At 32.8% G+C, this 15,042-nt stretch overlaps 1 long non-coding RNA gene across 1 annotated transcript in view; it reads right to left on the reverse strand.

Annotated features, from left to right (window-relative positions):
- Positions 1 to 15,042, reverse strand: part of LOC309615195 — a 443,960-nt gene that overhangs the window by 185,684 nt on the left and 243,234 nt on the right. The window lies entirely within an intron of this gene.

The raw sequence follows: 15,042 nt of genomic DNA on the forward strand, positions 1-15,042 counted from the left end.
TATATTAGTAAAAGCCAGTTCTCTTTGAATTTATCTGCCAATTCCTTGCAGCCACAATCTAAGTCTCATAAAATTTTTGTAGAAATTGATGTTTATTTGAAAATTGACATCAAAAAGCAAAGGGCCTAGAATAGCTAAGACAAAAGAAGAAAAAATTTGGCGAGTAACATTACTTGATTTCATGTTTTAAAAAAGAGCCACAGTAATCAAGACAATGTGATATTAGCACAAGCACATAGATCAATGGAGAAGTCCAGAAAGAGAAATATAATATATGTCAACTGATTTGCAACAAAAATTCCAAGTTATTTCAATAGAGAAAGAATAGTCTTTTCTACTAGCGTTGCTGGAACATTCATATATGAAAGAAAAAATCAAAACCAAAACCAAAAACAAAAAATCTTAAACTCATATTTCTCATCATATATGATGAAGATTTAGTATTTCCCCTAACCTTCTAACCAACTTTTTCAAATGAACAAATATACCGTCTGTCCCAAGTACTGTTAGTTCACCATATGCCTAAACTCAGGGATCTCTAAAGGTTACCTTTAATCCCAATTTTATGTATGTACATATGTATGTATGTATGTATTTGCACTTGTGTACCCTTATATTTGACAAATTGACTATTTAAGCTTTCTTCTAATTTATTCATAAAGTAGTCAATATAGAAACTATGGCATTCTCCTTTGGTATATATTACAGTGAACACATAGTGTTACTTTTTTTAATGCCATGCTGAAAATATTTAGAACTCTTAAGAAAAGTAGTATTATACTATCTAACTTTTCTGTGTTTAAATATACAATTTATATGGGTTAGGATTTTACTCATATAAATCTCGTTCCAAATGGATTTTGATATATTGCTGTAAACTAAAGATTACTTTGCACCATCATAACTCTCAGACTATTGACTTTAGAGGAACTGTTATATTCCACAATTTTTATGTTTCTAAGAGTTAGTAAGTATATGTTTCTGTGATAAGTGCTCTGTTGTTGTCCACATTTTAAATACTAAATTAGTTTCCTGACTGTCAAAGAAGATCTAATGAACCATTTATAATTTATCTTTTATGGATTTCAAAGAGTCTTATTAGAATTCTGAATAAGGTGGAGAATGTGAATCGAAGTCTCAGGAAAAACAACCAAATTTAATAAGATATACCCTATATTTAAAATGTTAAGCAATATACACTTACTTAGATATTTTAAGTTTTAATTAATGCATTAAAGTGCCTTTATCATACAAATATTAAATATTAATATTGACAAAATAATAAGCAAGTTGACTCAATATTTACCTTTAAATATATAAATTTTCCAACTGGTTAAAAAAATCAATACATTCTCTCTAGAAGGACAACAAGAATTGTGTACAAGGTTAGCTTAAAGTACTTCTATATATGGATCAGAATAATGAACAGAAATAACATTATTTTAAAGGAATTCTGCCATAATTACCATATTATATTGCCTAACATTTTCAAGTATCAAAATGAGAGCAATTTACAATGGATAATGTGGAAATGTAGTGATTATCCAACAAACACTTACCAAGAGTATATTGTAAAATATATGGTGTATTGAAAAAATGGGCGTAAACAAAACCTAACTCCCAAATATTTTAGTAGAATTAGACAGACAGAAAATACCAAATAATCTCCAGACTGCAATAAATTATAAAATCATAAACAGATCATTGTAAAATAAAAGGATGGAAATATTACTTCTAATTTGCTCTATTAAGGAAGGATCCTTTGTTTGCCAACTCACATCCATTAGAATGGCTAATATCTTTAAAAGGAAAAAAAATCAGAAAATAACAAGCGTTGGAGAGGATGTGGAGAAATTAGAACCCTTGTACATTGCTGGTGGGAATGTAAAATGGTAGAGCCACTGTAGAAAAGAGTGTGATGGTTCCTCAAAAAATTAAACATAGAATTACTATGTGATCCAGTGATTCCACTTCTATGTTTATACCCAAAAGGAATTGAAAACAGAGACACAAACAGATATTTGTATACCAAATCATCATTACTCACAATAGCCAAAAGGTTGAAAAACACATGTCCATCAACTACTGAATGGATAAACAAAATGTGACATATAAAAGCAATGTATTATTACTCAGCATTAAAAAGGAATGAAGTTCTGAAACATGCTACAAGACATATGAACCTTAAAAACATTATGGTAAGTGAAATAAACTACACAAAAAATGACAAATATTGTATGATTTCATTTATATGAGGTACCTAGAATATTCAAATTCATAGAAATGGAGAGTAGAATAGTGGTTACCAGTGGATGGAGAAGGAAGAATGTGGAGTTATTGTTTAATGGGTACAGATTTTCAGTTTGGTATGATGAAGAAGATAGCAGTGGAACAACAATGTGAATGGACTTAATGCCAATAAATTATAAACTAAAATGCCTAAAATGGTAAATTTTTTAATGTATATTTTATCACACACACACACACACACACACAAAGGTAATCCAAAAGAAGAAGGGGGAGGATCCATGTAGGATATCAGATTGGTGATGGGTGTAGAACTTGAGCTAGCATTGAAAGAAGGGATGACTGGTGAAGAAAATTCTGGCAGAAAGAAAACAGCTGAGCAAAAGTTCAGACTTATGAAGTCCGGGGAACAATAAAATTTTCACTGTGGCTCTAGCATAATATCTACACATGGGTGTGAACTGAACTCTGCCAAAACTATTGAAGCCAGGTAAGTATATTCATGAATGTTTATCTAAGGGTTTGGGCATTATGTATTATGAACTAAAGAGTGGTTGGCTATTTACAGACACCTGCAAAAATAACAAAGGCAGAGACAACTGATAAAAGAAAAGGTGTGATAGGATATATATAACATCAGAATTTGCCGGTGTGTGTGTGTGTGTGTGTTTAAGAAAACATACCGGATTAATTGACTAAGATATTGTTTATTCTTCAAATACACGGGAGCAATGATAAAGAAAATTTGGGACTGAATCTTAAGACAAATGTTGCAAAGGCTACATACAGCTTCATAATTTCTACTCTTTAGTCCTAATCACTAAATTAAATTCAAAAATGTTTACTGAGCACACTGTAACATAAAATGTGCTCAATAAAAATATAAATGTATAAGCATAGAATATTGAAGACAAGTAGATGCCCTTCATTCACAAAGTATTTTTTTGTGCAGTCTCCAAATGAAGGTATCCACCCCAGAGAGTGTATATGTCATCAATCAACATGTAAAAAGAATGTATTGGAACATTTATATAGATATTATTTCTTTCTTTATAATTTATACTTTCATGAGTGAGTTTTATAGCTAAATAATATAATAATACAGTCTTACATATTTGTGAATAAATATACATAGGAAGAGATAGTATACTAAAGTTGTTTAGTATGCTAATAAAAATTTCACAGACAACTAGTTTTTCATTTCTCTCAAGGGCCAGAATTTACTCAGCTTTATTCTCAAGCCTTAAGCCAAGAATAGATAAATATAGGGACAAAAAGAAACATTTTTGCCCTGCAGTTTTCTTCCATGACTCAAATTATGCACACATTTGATGAAAGGAAAATATGTCCTAGTCCAGGAGTCTGAAAGATAATTTTTTAAAATCTTTTAGAATTTTATATCATAGGACAAGTTCTCTTCTCCAGTATTTAAGTGAAAACATACATAGCATGGCTATCCTCAAGAAATATGATGCTTGTAGAAAATATTAATTTCTCTGGTATTTACTGAATTGGTTTTAAAAATAAGAGAGATAGTAACCATATTGATATTCTTGCTAAAATTAAACATACAATCTTTCCCAAGCAACATTTGGAAGAATTCTTGCATACTTTACTGTGTATTCACACATTTAATTTTTAAATCAAATGCTAATTCCCTTCTACTGTTAAGATATGTTATTTAAAATTTTAAAACAAAACAAATATAGTATGTAAGTTAATAAGCAAGTGTAAAACATGACCACAAACTACAAAGATATACGGTGTTTTAAATTTGAAAAATACTTAAATGACTATATTATCTAAGGAGAGTAATTTGAGAAAATCTTTTTTTTTTTTTTTTAACCATGCCAAGCAACTTTCAGGACCTTAGTTCCCCTGACCAAGGATCGAACTTCTGCCCTCTGCCCCCTGCAGTGGAAGCGTGGAATCCTAACCACTGAACCACCAGGGAATTCCCGAGAAAATCTTTTGAACAGGTTTCAACTCTCTTTAATACCTTCAACCTAAATTACAATACCCTCTACAGCAAAATCTAGACACTCTCTGGATAACTCTGGCCATGCTCATGGCTAACTATCCCTTCCAAATGTGCCTTCATTCAGAACTGCTAAACACAATTCCTTAACTCCCATTAAGATATCTTGGTGCTGTGTACCATTTATTCGCTGACTACAATCTGACTTTGTAGGTGATGCGTAATTAATGATTAATCCACCTAAAGGTGGTATCCCTTTATTTAAATGTGTTTATCTTTCTCAAAATGAATATTTTCATCATACAAGTACCTAATAAAGATCATTATTCAACTTCCAAAAATCACAATGTGTGAAAATTTCACTCAGCCTTTTAGAAAACTTGAATCAATCCTCTTCAATTCAGAATCCTGAGTAAACTATCTTTTGCATCACTCATTTCTACATTTCAGAGAATCAAGCCCCGGTACCCAGATGATATTGTTCTTCATATTTAACACAATAATGGGACTACAAATTACATGTTTTTATATTACTTCATTAGTTAAGTTACTTGAAGCTTTTGCAAGTTCAATAACCTTTATGGATTCTAATCTTGTGCATAGTTCCCTCTCAATAAATTACACTATAAGAATATGATGACTTTAAAATCTTAGATTATACTATCTGAGATACTTAACAGATTTTACATAAACCAGTTATTTGGATCTCTAAGTGAAACATGAATTTACCAGGCTGTAGTGTTATTCTCAGCAGTTTGGCTTATTTGTCTTATTTGGATCAAAGGCAAATGGGCCTCCTGAAAAGGAATAAGAACACAAAATTGATTCAGAGATATCTTACCAATAAGGTTTAAAGAACAAAGAATAAATGGACAGTTAATAGTTTAATTTGATATATCCTCTCCCAAAACTCTTCAAAATATGCTGTTATAAAATTACAAGTGGGCTTCCCTGGTGGCGCAGTGGTTGAGAATCTGCCTGCCAATACAGGGGACAGGGGTCCGAGCCCTGGTCTGGGAAGATCCCACATGCCGCGGAGCAGCTGGGCCCGTGAGCCACAATTACTGAGCCTGCGCGTCTGAAGCCTGTGCTCCGCAACAAGTGAGGTCGCGATAGTGAGAGCCCCGTGCACCACGATGAAGAGTGGCCCCCGCTTGCCACAACTAGAGAAAGCTCTCGCACAGAAACGAAGACCCAACACAGCCATAAATAAATAAAACTAAATAAATTTTTTTTTTAATTACAAGTTAAAATTAGCCATTAAAAATATTATATTTTTGATGACAGTATATTATTTATTCCATAGAGTAAGGGTTAAGTTGGCTAATATTAAATTGGATACTTTATTTGTGAATCTAGGGTACATAAAGAGATTATAAATAGATATATGGATAGATGTATAGATGCAGCTGTTGAGCTCTAATGCTAAAAGTGTTCAATATCTGGTATTGAAATGTCAGTTTTTTTACTATATTGATTGATATTTTAATTATCCTTTTTATGTTATTTTGCATAGAAATTTACATATGTAAGGAGTCTTAAAAATCTACAAATATAACTTTTTAATTTTACAAATGATTCAACTGACATCTGAATAACTTGTCAAAGTACATACAGCTATCAAGTATAAAAATACATAATTTTTATTTTCTATCGTCTCAGTATTTCTTTTGCTTTTATTTAAAAACTATCATAAATATAACTAGTTTACTTTTAAAAGGAAAATCTGTTGCATCTAATATTTAATAAACCTGAATTATCCTGAGCATTCCAATCTGTGCTTTTTCAATGAATTCTTATTATTCAAATAATTACATATGAATGGGAATTTTTAAGGGCACCAGGGTATGAATCTCCCTAAAATGTCTTAATAATGTAAGTTCATTTTATTTGCCAGCTATAAAATTATATAACAAACCAATAAAAATTAAACCTCTTTACCATGATGCCCTTTTTGAAGGCAAATTAGGGAATTTATATTCTTGTAATAAAAATTAAGAAGTACATATTCTTACAATTAAAAATCTATTAATATTTTAGTATATTTTAATATTGACATTAAGCAAACTTAACTGAAACTGTTGAATGAATAAAATAAGGGAGAACTTTTTCTCCTATGTCATACCTCAAGCCAACATTTTATCTACATAACATACAATTGTATTAGTAGTCATATTATTCCCTATTATTTACTTTTCATCGAATTTTACTGTGTTCTAGCAGAAAGCAAATTAAACTAGTGCTCACCCACTGGTTTAATAACTATCCCAGCAGTTTGACAGTAAGTAGGAGAACCACAAATGAAGAAATTACTCATAGGCCACATTCTGGATCATATCTTCTTTTAGTCCTAAAAGACTATATAGATTATGCATTCAAACCTTTCAGAGTACAGTTGAGTGAACTAAAGATTATAGTGGCTAATGACTTTCTATGGAAGTGTTAGAAGAAATACTGTAGCCCAAGTCCTCTTGTTTTTGATTCAGAACTTTAACATGCCTTAAGTGGAAGAATGTATTTTCCAAATTTGGCCACCACTACCACCAGCATCTCCCATCCAACACACTCTTCCACTCTGCTCTTCTCATCAAAATCTGGAGCCTAATCCTTTCTTGTTGAATCTTGGCTGGCTTTATGACTGCTTCTAATCAAAAAGAAAATGGCATGACTTCATAGGCTGGGTCAGAAAAGGTGTAGAGCTGCCACCTGGCTCTGCTGGAAGTTTGGTTCTAGAACACACTCTCTCATGATTTTTCCACTCAGATACTGATGCCATATGGTGAGAAGCCCAAGTCACAAGAAGAGGCCACCTATAGATGCTCTCTTTGACAATCACAACTATTCCAAACCATCAGCTAACCCAGCCCAGGCACTAAGTCAGTGAAGAAGTTACCTGGGAAGTAAATCTTTTGGACCAAATTGTTCTAGCTTTCAGCGATTCAAGTCTTCAAAGACAAGGGGCTGGATATTGTGGAGCAAAGAGAAACCATCACCACTGAGCCTTTTATGAATTTCTGTCCAATAGAATATGAAGCATTATAAAATTTTTGTGATTTAACACCAATAAGTTTTGGAGTGATCATTATGCAGCAAGTGGACTACTATTCCAAGGAAGACACATGTTGGAGGTAAAAGTTAGAAGAGGAAACCAAGGCCTCAACCTGTAGAACACACATGTTATATGAAATGGAAACCTGAAGTGGTATCTTGGGTGATATAAAGAATAATTTCCTGGCATCCCACTTCTAACAGGAAATGGTTATTTGAAAATGAGTGTATTTTTAAACTACAGTTATTTTTGTTTTTCCCTGACTTACATCTTGGAAATCTGTATGTTGAGTACATAATTCAACTACCCAAAAATTTAAGAATTCAGCTATATTAAGCTAATATTGGAAGAGGGGTTTTTATTCACCAAGTACTCTTTGGGCCCTCAGCAGTGAAAGCACGGAGACACTGGACCGCCAGGGAATTCCCCAGTTAACCTGTTCATGTAGATTTGTAGACAGATGAAAGACTTCCAAAACAGCTGAGCTTGGTTGGGTAGCATGGACTTCATAGAGCCTCATATTGAAATAACACTAACGATAAAAGCTAGAATTTATTCTCTTCCCTAGGCTTATCTTCATGGTAGACTATGTATATATGTGTGTCAGAAATATGTATACGTATATTTTGAATGCTGCCTAGGACCTCATCTGACTATAATCCAGGTATCTCTGAGGTCTACAGTTTTATCAAAGGCTCAAATTGGGAAAGACCCACGTCTAAGATCCCTCAGGTTGTTGGCAGAATTCATCTCCTTGTGGTTTTAGGACCAAGAGCCCCATTTTTTTGCTGGTTGGCAGCCAGCAGTTGCCTCTACCAGTTCTTTGCCACATGGCCATTTGCAACACCCACTCACCCTTGCCATGTAACATAGTCTTATCTTGAGAGTGATATCACATCACCTACCCCATGTTCTACTGGCTCAGAATCAAGTCACAGGTCCTGCCCAAACTTACCCCAAGAAGGAATTACACAAGATTTTGCAGATTTGGTGGGGTCATCCTAAGGCTTGTCCACTGTAAATGCCTTTGGAAGAATGCATTCAATCACAGGACAAACATGATTACAGACACAGAAATATATAGTGCCTGCTTTGAAAAGAAGAGGCGCTTGAGTTTATATAAAGAATTCAAAGATTTTTTACTTAGTGGATATTTAATTATTAATACTATCTAATATTCGAGTAGTCTTCATATGTCAGATATTATCCGAAGTCACAGTATCTGTATGCAATATGTTTTATTATCATTATTTTATATATGAAGAAAATGAGGCAGTGAGGTATCACCAACTTACTTAAACTCACATAGTTAATAAGCTGTAAATTGAGACTTGAAGGAAGGCAATTTTTCCACAACTCTTCACTGTTTGTTCTTATAATATCTGATGAAGATAATCTCCATTAATTTAGGCTGAATGGATTATAGGCTCTAAAACAACACCTAAAAATATGAAACATATTTTGTATGTTCAATAAATACATATTATTTTTCCTTTATGTATGCACAGGCTACTGAAATCAGTTATCAATACCTATGTACTGATTAATATGAAAATAAAATACCATTTCTATGGAAACTTAGGTTTCTGGACTGACTTAAAGTCCATTTTACGTCAAGCACTACCTCACAATGAATGATGTAGAGAATCTAATGTTATATTAAAACCCGTCTTGTACAATTTGCCACAAGCTGACCTTTATCGCTCTATTGATGGAATCAGTATTACAGACTACCTGCTTCCTACACAATGTTTGAAAATTAATTACAACATATTCCTTGACATTTTTACTTTGTGCCTGTGTATACTACCTGTCTGTTCTGTTTCAATCCCGTTTCTTTTAAACATCACATTTCTTATCAGTTGTTCTCTATGTGCTCTATCCTAGGTTGTCTTGCCTCCTTTAATAAAATTGCCTTTGATGCATTGAGTTATTTCAGCTACTAGGTTTATTAGCTAAGAACTCAATCTCTCTCCCCCTTTCTTTCCCTCTGCCTCTCCTTTTCTTTCTCCCTTTCCCCTTCCCTCCATTTCCTCCACCTCCTTCTCCCTCTTCCTCTCTCTGCTGCTCTTGCTCTCACTCTCCTATGCCTCTCAGCTTCCTATTGAGAACTATGCTTCACACAAAAAAAATCATATATAAAGAATTGTAGATGACATGCACAGTTAAAAAAACATGCTCCATTAGATGGAAATATATATGTATATATAACTGTCAGTCATAATTAATATTACCATAGACAAATTAACTCACTTGAATTCAAACTAAAGTTACTATAATAGTTGAATTCATGTTATTTTAGTTTAAGACTGGCAAGAAACTCAGTTTTTTGTTTTGCATTTTTGGCTTAGAATCAGCTGACTTGTGAAACACTGTGGCAGAAAAACCCCTTATGCATTGACTTCAGAGGAAACCAAAAATATTTTATTATACTTTTCTATCCGAAGACACTTCCTGAATTGTGACATCAGGTCTGGTTTTACTAATTTCATATTTTTTAATTGTTTTCCATATGTTGGGAGGAAGAAACCAAAATAATTTGGTAGAGCATTTAGCAAACATAAAATTAAGTGATGATTCATGCCACATGCAGCTTCCTGTGGCTCCCTGAGAAAGTTTTGCACTTTCTATTCATGTTTACAATATATGTTCTAACTTGACATGTGATAAGAATTAGCTGATTTTCCAACAAAGATTGCATTAGGTGTGAGGCCTAACTAAGACAATGAAGAAATTCAGTGTCCCAGGATTTCAGAAAAAAAAAAAATTAGAAACACAGAAACACTCATGAAAATATGTGGGTTTATTCTAATAGTTATATGGTATCACTTTGAAAAGTTAGTTGAATATACCTTTTCACACATGGATCAGCATAATATTGATTGGCTCTAAGTATTTTAACCTTATCTAATCTTCTCAGGAGTGCAATAGGTAAAGCACTCTGCCACACATTTGAAACAGGTGTTATGTTTTCAAGTTCCTTAACACGACAGCACTCCCAATTAACAACTTTTCAATTGCCATAAAACTGTTTCTAAACTCTAATCCTTTAAATAAAATTTTTATTTCCACAAATATACTTAATTTGTAATTAATATTTTACCTCTTTGTGTCTAAATTATTTGGAAGTTTTATTTCTTTGTTAGCATCACTGATTATTCTCTTCAACAGGCCCATCTAGTTGAAGATACTTGTACATTTTGTTGCATTGTAGGTATATTAAGAACAGATTAGGTGCTTTTATTTTTCAATTAAATCAATATATTTACCACCTATCAAGTTTTAGCTTTAATGTATACATTTAAAGTGAGAATAAGGTTAACATTTAGGGAAAGTAGGACACACAATGAATTGTTTTTGAATGAGGGAGCAAATAAATGGAGGGAAGAAAGAATAAATGAAAACAGTGAAAAGTGTTCATTTTTATTAAAAATGACAGAAAACTTAATTGAAATAAAGTAACATATATTATACATTTATTCATTTATACAACAAATGTACATGAAGTGGCTTCTGTAAGAAATGAAACATATATAGATTATATTCTAGTTGTAAGAGTCAGACAATAAACATATTTAAATTTAATGGATTCCATTTATGATATTCTGGAAAAGACAAAACTATAGTGATGGAAAAAAGATCAGTGGTTGTCAAAATTTAGGGTTGTGTGTAGTGTGGTATTGGTTATATGTGGCTCTGCACACACTAAAATTCATAGAAATGCACATCCAAAATTAAAGTCGATTTTACTGAATATTAAAATAAAATAAAACCCAAAGATATAGAGTTTTCACTAAGTAGACTGCTTAAAATTTAATAAACTGACAATATCAAGTCTTGTTAATAATGTGCAAAAATTGAACCATTCACTTACTGCTGGTAGAAACTAGATTTGTATGACAACTTTAGAAAACGCTTTGGCATATCTACTACACATGTATACCTTATAAACCAAAAATTCCTATCCCATAAATATACCCAACAAAAAATGCATTCATAAGGCACTAAAAACTGTGTAATGTATATCTGAGTAGTATTCGTCATAATGCATTTGTGTGTGTGTGATATTTTCAAGGACAAAAAGAACCCCAAGGTAATTTTTTTAAATGAGTTCATAATTTGAATTTAATGTTAATTTCTGAAACATTTTCAAAGTCATTTTCACACTTAAAAGCATATAATGTAAAGCAAAAATGTTTATGATTGTTAGAATCCAAGATTTTAAGCATAAAAGAAATTAAAATATAGGTAATACAGTCTTCTTAAATTAAAATTGGAAATATGAGTACCAATTTAAGATGCATTTTTAAAAAATCTATTTTAAAAAAACTATTTCTGATGTCTACTGAAATATGGAAACAATGACTAATACAGTATTGACAAGCATCCTTAGTTTCCGGACTATATTCTCTGAACACCATTTTCCTCTAAGGGTATCAGGGTTAATTTAATGTCTGAGGTAGCTGTACCAGTAAGGTGAAGCAACATGCTGTTACGCAAGACAGAAATGAACCTAGAAGGGTACCACACATAAATTAAGTTCCATTTATTTATTGCCTGTTAAATAAATGAATGAGTGGTCATTTAAAATAACATCCTAAATCATCATTATAAGAAAGTGTGATATTTTTAATATGCCTAGTATTGCATTGTATCTTCAAAGAGACAAAGTTATTGTCTCCTTTGTAAATTGTCCGTAAAATCACTGTCTATTGATAAAAAAGTGAAGGCAGCATCTTCTAAAGAATCCCTTATCCCTAGACATGATAAAATAGAAGATAGAAACATATTTATTGAGACTTGAATAAACTCTGTTAGAGTAAGCTAAAGGGAAAAATCTAAAAGTTGTGAAGTTATTAAAACATGCATCATAAATTTATTCTTCTGTGTGTTATTGTCTTAATATATTATCAAACATAATATATTTTTTATCTAAAGAGCAATAAATAGTGTAAAGACAACATGAAATTACTTTTGTCAAGTGTGATCATTTTTTAATGCTAAGGACAACTAACTCAGATAGTACTACAATTTAATCTTATTATATGACCATGGATTTTTTTAACAAAGACTTTCCTTATTGAACAGAAACTGGACTTTACAATGTTAAATATGTTTTATCATATTAATAATCATCATTTCAATCATATTTCAGTAGAACATTCAATAAAACATTTGCAATATTAGGGAGGGGGAACTTTCATATTCTGGCTCTATTTTCCTTGCTGGGGGGTGTGTTTTTCTGAGTGGCCTTGTTGGCCACTTCCCATACTCCACTGCTGTTCTTCCCCATCACAGGAAGATGGGCTTATCTGAGAATGGAGTAATGAGGAGAAGCTGATTATGTTTAGCTCAGCCCCTCCCATCTTCATTCTCTCATGTCTGCCTGTCTGCACAGAGGATCATTCTTATCCTCTCTAGGCCATGGATTAGATTTAGTAAGACAGGTTCCCATTAAGGAAACTGTCTTACTAAACCTCTTGGATTCTAGTGATTTCTGTGCCTACTGGGTATGCTTATTCAAGAGTGTAATGTAAACAAGCCATTTTATTATTAACTCTATAGCCATGTATGCACATCTAGACTTTGTCAGCATATTATTATAAAAATTATTTTTTTTCATCTGCTTGAAGTCTGTGACCCTCTGTTAATAGAGGCTCAACACAGATAAGGGAAAAAATTCATTTCTTATTTGTTTTAATCCTAGATTCAGTTGCACTTGCCTGTGAATCTATAGGCAGAGACACAGAATGATATTAGGAAGTGAAATATACATGCAATGTGACCAGGTACATGCCTTTAAAGTTGAGAGGAACTTGGTTCAGCTCAATGCATGCAGAATTTATAGGGAATTATATTGTACCATTTGGACACTTTTACAAAATTGTGCAGTTGGATTTTAACAATGCAGCCTTAGTAGGTTGACTTTTATAGTAAAAGTACTACAGCTTGACTGTGAGCTAGAGTGCTCCCTCCTTCTTAGTTCAGCACTGGGGTGACCAAAGTGAGGGACCTAGAAAAAAATAAGAATCTTCAAATATTCTTGAAGAAAATCTTATTTAAATTAAAGCCTACGTTTCTCAAAAAGTCAGAAATATCTCCAAAAAATTACAACTGAGACTATTTCTAGGTAAATTTTTATTTCAATGTAGTCAACAATGTGTCACAAATATACTCTTTATGGGCACTTTCTCACATTCAAATTTACATTCCAAAGCTCTGGTCTCCAAGTATCTGGTATAGACTGACAGGCATTCTGGCAAAGCTGAAGCCAAGTGATTTTCCCCATTGATTCTGTTTAACCAAGATCCCATTAAGACTTCTAATTTCTTGGGCAATGCTGGGTCCCGGGTTATTAAAGTATAATTTTGCCAGGAATAGTTTTGCTATAGGAACTAATGATACTAAATCACTTGAGTATGAGCCTTTCCTTTTTTATTCATTTGTTGGGCTCTTCGATAGACCCAGGAAATACTTATGGCTGAGTATGACACTAAGCTCTCAAAGAGACTTCAATTTTTTTTTGATATACAATACTATAACTTTGAAGGGACCCGAATTCAACCCAGGTATCCAACATGTCTCAAGATTAGACTGAGTATAGAAAAAAAGAATTTGGGGGGACTTTAATAACTTTATGATCAGATTCTTTATATTTTGACTTATGTTGGAATAGTTATTTAACTTTAGACTTTGTTTCATGAAGGATTTTGAACTTAACCTACCTCAAGGAACTTTAATATTTGATCAATAGTTACTTTTTTCCCTGACATTGGTAATGGCGGAAATTTAAACTGAGGACATATCATGGTTGACATTTTATTTTGGGAGTGTCTGTATGTTATCATTTAATATCATTGTAAAACTTTGATAATGTACATGGATTAAAGTTTGAACATTTTTGTTCTGAGGTTTAAACTTGCCTTGGAGATACCTGAATTAATGTACTCTGTGACTTTTTAAAAAATGTAGTTTTCTGTGGAAAAAAATTTAACTCTCTCTTCAGTGATATTAGAACGATCAGCAAATGATTGGGACACATGAAGTTACAAGCAAGAGAGATTGCCGTTGAGCAATTGCAATCTCTCTTTTGCTGGACTACATTATTGTAAAATTACGCATTACCCTCTTGTTAGGCTTTTTCCTTTTGGAACTCTCTCTGCCATGTCCCTCTCTGCTAGACCTCTCCATGCTATTAGACCATACTACCATTTCTCAGCCTTGGCTAGGTGAATCTCTTTAAACCTGTGATTCACAACCAGAGACTATATTTTGTCCCCAGGGAACATTTGGTAATGTCTGGAGACATTTTTATTTTTTACAACTTGGGTGTTGGTACTGGTATCTGGTGGGTAAAGAGACCACAGACGCTGCTAAACAATAATGCACAAGACAATGTTACCTGCCCCCTGCCAAAAAAAAAAAAAATTATCTGATCTCAAATGTTAGTAATGGTGAGTTGGAGAAACTCTGCTTTAGACAATGAAATGTGTAAAGGGACATGAACCATTTCTGAGCAGAAGCCTTAAGAACTGGTGTATGTTTCTACCATCACTCTTTTTTCCTCTGTGATGAGATGAGTGAAGGGGCTCACATAGGAGCTGCTCCCATATCCTAGATCCCCTAATGAAGAAGACAGGGAGCAGGGTCACACAGTCAAGCCACAATGGAAGTATAATGTGACCAAGAAATAAATCTTCTTGTTGTTGTAAGCCACTAAAATTTAGGAATCCTTTGTTACCTTATATTAACATAAGCTGATTAACTA

Source organism: Balaenoptera borealis (assembly GCF_965194805.1).
Source record: "Balaenoptera borealis genome assembly, chromosome: 17".
NCBI lineage: Eukaryota > Metazoa > Chordata > Mammalia > Artiodactyla > Balaenopteridae > Balaenoptera > Balaenoptera borealis.